Source organism: Carassius carassius, chromosome 9 (genome assembly GCF_963082965.1).
Source record: "Carassius carassius chromosome 9, fCarCar2.1, whole genome shotgun sequence".
NCBI classification, from domain to species: domain Eukaryota; kingdom Metazoa; phylum Chordata; class Actinopteri; order Cypriniformes; family Cyprinidae; genus Carassius; species Carassius carassius.
The window spans coordinates 1,037,501-1,042,500 of NC_081763.1; positions in this window are offsets into that span (position 1 = coordinate 1,037,501).

Consider the following 5,000-nt stretch of genomic DNA (forward strand, 5'->3'; position numbering starts at 1 on the left):
AAGAGAGGGCTATTTAAAGATCAGCCACTATAATCGCCAGTGCTTTATATAAGTAGGGAAGGAAACCCAAAAGCTTACAGCACCTGGTATTCCCAGGCGGTCTGCCATCCAAGTACTAACCAGGCCCAAACCTGCTTAGCTTCCAAGATCAGACGAGATCGGGCATAGCCTTTTTTTTTTTTTTTTTTTTTTTATTAAGAAATTTCAATCAATAAAATACAATAGATTAAACGCAATCAACAGAAAATACAGAACATTGTCTTTACACATCCCTACATTACACATCTTTCCTTTACATAGATAATTTAAAAATCTCCTTCACTTCCTGGCAGCTTCCACATTAAATCATTTAAAACACAATAAACTTTTGGGGTAAAAACATCATAAAAAAGAGTCTAACATATTTACACCTTTAAAGTACACATACAGTCTTTCAGTATATAATTCTGTTTTTCTTTTAAACATCCTCCAAACATCCAACACAATTTTTTCCTTTTTAGCCACAGTTCTTCTGTCCCATATTGCACTTTTCATTAGCATTACACACAGATTAATGAAACTTTTGTTTTGAAACTTTTTTTCCCAACCAAACATCACAACTCTGTTCCATTCCATTACATTTTCATCCCACTCCTCAGTCACATCTTTAATTAAACATTTACATTTCCTTAAAAAGTCCTCTAGCTCTCTACAATGTAAAAACATATGTAAAATCCCCTCTTCCTCTTCCTGGCACACTTTACACAGAGCATTTTCTTCCATTCCTATTTTATTTAAAATAACATCAGTAAAAACCACTTTATGCCTTATAAAATACTCCAAACATTCCACATTTGTTTCCACAAATTTCCCCGTCATGTTTCTCCATATACACTCTTTTTTTAAATCTTTGAATTTCTGCACCCAGTAACCATTTGCAATCGGCTCTTTAAAAACATCATCTCTAAAAGCACAATAAATCATTTTCACAGTACATTCCTTAAAATCATACAGTTTTCCCCCTAATTTCACATGAATACATTTCTCTTTTGGCTCTCCTTCCATACTTTCTATTCTTTTTATCCACTCTTTAGGTATTGCATTTTTAATGATTTCATATTTATTTTTTATTACTTGTTCACTGTAATCCTCTTTTGCCTCCTCCATTGCATCTACAATAAATTGTGTTGGTAAAAACCCTTCTTTAAATTCATACAAAACATCTCTCACTCTTGTTATCCCCACTTCCATCCATTTCTTTAAAAAAATTCCTTTGTCTTGTTTTAAAATGTTTTGGTTTAAAAACAGAGGTTGATTTAAAATGTTTTCTCTCCCATGTGGATCATACTCAAGTCTATCTAAAAAATTTCCCCAGGCACTAAACATTTCCCTATAAAACTCTGTTAAGCACTCTGTCATCCAATTCTTTGTTTTCATCCATAAAATCCCATCCCCCATGTTAAAATCCCCACATTTGTTTAAAAAATATTCCATTGTCTTTTTCCATGCAGTTTTGTGACCATCATCTAGATATTTTTTTACTATTTTAATTCTTAAGCTATTTTTTCTCTGTTCAACATCAATTAATCCCATCCCTCCTTTCCCTATTTCTCCTATTAATGTACTATATGCAATTCTTGACGGTTTACTATTCCATAAAAAATCTAAAAAACATTTTTTCAACCTTGTCTCCACCCACATTGGCATAGCAGTCACATATAAAACATACCACAACTTTGACACCATTAACACATTTAAAATTAAAACCTTCCCTTTTAAACTTAATGTCCTCAATTTCCAAAAATTTAACCTTCTTTCAATACCTCCTACTATTTCTTCCCACATTTTTTCTTTAACATTCCTTTCTTCTTTTCCCATTAGAACACCTAAAATCCTTATTTCTTTTGTTTCTTTAAAATGAAAATACTCTGTTAAAACAGTCACTCCTCCAAATCTCATATATATAGTTTTTTCTTCATTTATCTTACCTCCTGATCCCCTACAAAACATCTGTACTACTTCCATTACTTTATTAACACTCTCTATATCTTTAACTATTATTGTCGTATCATCTGCATATTGAAATATTTTTTCATTTCCCCCACTTCCTTCAATGTTTATCCCTCTTATGTCTTCGTCTATTTTAATAGCTAATCCCAATGGTTCTGCAACTAAAGAATATAAAAGCGCTGATAATGGACATCCTTGTCTTATTGATCTAGTCATTTTAAAACATTCAGTTAAAAAACCATTACACTGTATTCTTGTTATTGCTCCCCTATATAAAATTGTAATCCACTTGATAAAATTTTCCCCAAACCCGTACCTTCTTAAAATTCCAAATAAATATTCATGCTCCACTCTATCAAAAGCCTTTTCGAAATCCAAACTAATAACATATCCTTTTTTGTTTTTTTCTTTCATATATCTTATTCTATCTATTATACTTAAAGTTGTGTCCGCTATATCTTTCCCTTTAACTCCATACACTTGATTTGTTTCAATTATGGTTGGCATTACCTCTTTCAATCTGTTGGCTAAAACTTTTGTTAAAATTTTCAGATCTGTATTCAACATTGTAATTGGTCTATAATTTTTTAAGTCTACTTTATCTCCTTTTCTTTTATATATCAACTTTAATAATCCCATCCCCATTCTCTGATTAATTTCTTCCTTTTTAAAGATCTCTTCATATACTTCTTTTAAAATACTGGTTAAAAAATCTTTAAAAACAATATAAAACTCACTCCCCAAACCATCTATACCTGGACTTTTATTTTTGTTTAATTCACTTATTGCTCTTTTTATCTCTTCTTCTCTTATCTCTTCATCACACTCTTTTTTGTCTACTTCTCCTACTGTTGTTTTTATTTGCTTAAGTAACTCCAATTTCTCTTCTTCCTTCAACCCCTCAGTACTAAACAGGTTCTCATAATATGCTTTTACTTCTTTTAATATTTCCTCATTTGTTCCCACCACTACACCATTTTTTCCTCTTATTTCTTTAATCATTCCAGCTTTCCCTCGTATTTTTTCTAGATCAAATAAAAATTTTGTACATTTTTCTCCCTCCACAGTATATTTAGCTTTACTTCTTAGACTTGCTCCTTCATATTTTTTCTCTTCCATTTCTTTCAATATTCCCTCCAATTCTTTTATTTTTTGTATATCTTTCCCATTCTCATTTAATTCCTTTTCCAATTTTTCTCTTATTTCTCTCTCCTTCTTCCTCTTACATATATGTATTAATTTGCAATACTTTATTGTGAATTTTTTAACTAAATATTTAACATTTTCCCACCATATCCTTTTATCTTCACTGTACATTTCATTCTCCTTTTCTTTTTCAATAATTTCTTTAATACTTAAAACATACTCCTCATTCTTCAAAACCTCTACATTTAACACCCATACACCCGGCCCTCTTTTCACTGAACTCCAGTCTACTTGCAAAAAAATTGGTTTATGGTCACTTAAGCTTGATTCTTCATATTTAATGTTACCGATATATCCTTCAATGTTCCTTGTACACAAAATAAAATCAATCCTTGTCTTACACATAAAATTCCCTACTAATTGCCTCCTTGAATATTCTTTCTTTTTTTCATTTCTTTCTCTCCATACATCAATCATATTATTTTCTTCCATTAATAGTTTCAGTTCTTTTCTTCCTTTATCATTTTTAAAAACCATTCCCTCACCCATTTCTAATTTACTGAAAACGGTATTAAAATCACCCATCATAATAACTTCTTTATGCTTTTTTAAAAAATCTCTTAATACATTAAAATATTCCTTCTTTTCATTCTCTACAGTCGGTGCATGAATATTAACTACAATAACTTTTTTCTCCTCATACTCCATTTCAACCGCAATACATTTCCCATCTACGTCATTATATATTGTTTTACATGATACCCCACAGTTTTCTTTTATTAAAATCGCAACTCCTCTTCCAAGCCTCCCATCACCATTGTTATATAAAATCTCTCCGCTCCACCTTTCCCTTATTTCAGTCATGTACTCTTCCCTCCAGTTAGTTTCTTGTAATAAAATCACATCCTCTCCTTTACACATTTCTTTCACCTTTTCAAATTTACCCATGTCCATCAATCCCCTTGCATTAAAAGTAACACAACTTAAAACCATTAAAATAAATAAAAATAAATACATAAAAACCATTATTTTCCATCTTCTCCCTCCAGCCCTCTTAACACTTCATATCTGTTTACACTTTTTACTCGGCCCCTTGTCATTAACTTTTTTCTTGCATTTTCCACATTTGGTTTTACCTTTAATGTTCTTCTTCTACTTTGTCCTCTCTCCCCTCTGTCTTTTCCCATGTTGTCCATCCTTGTTTCTTCTTCACTGTCCATTTCTTTGTTTTGATCATACATTCCCTGTCCATCCCTCTCCACATTATCCAAAAGATTTTTAAAACTGTCCGATATTTCCATTTCTGTCCATTGGGTATTCTGTTCTGCTGTTTGTTCCTCATCCATATCATTCTTTTTTCCTTCTTCTTCTTCCTCTTGGTTGCCTGTTCCTCCTTCTGTTTCCTTTTGTGATAATCCTTCATCCCCTTGTCCTTCATCAATATCTCCTTCCTCTTCAGTGTTTCCTTCATGCACCTGTCCGTCCACCCGATGCTCCAGACCTCCTTCCTCTCCCTCCATCCAACACTCACACTTGTTTAAAATCTTTTGACACTCCGGGCATCTGACCGCATTGCAATCCCTTGCGAAATGTCCCCTTTCCTCGCACTTGTGACACTTAAATTCAGGGCATTCTTTGAGCAGATGATCCGGGCTCATGCACAGCTTACAGGTCTTCACCTGGTGGCTGTGCATCACCCTAAAGTACTGCGGCCCTTCTGCTGTTTCCAGCTTTGTGCTGTAGGGCAATGATGCCACCTCCTTGGGGAATCTCACTTTTAAAAACCTTGTTCCATCCTCTATTTCAGTGCCCGGGTAGCATCTTCTTTTTAATTTTGAAATGGGATTAACTCCCCATCCCTCCAA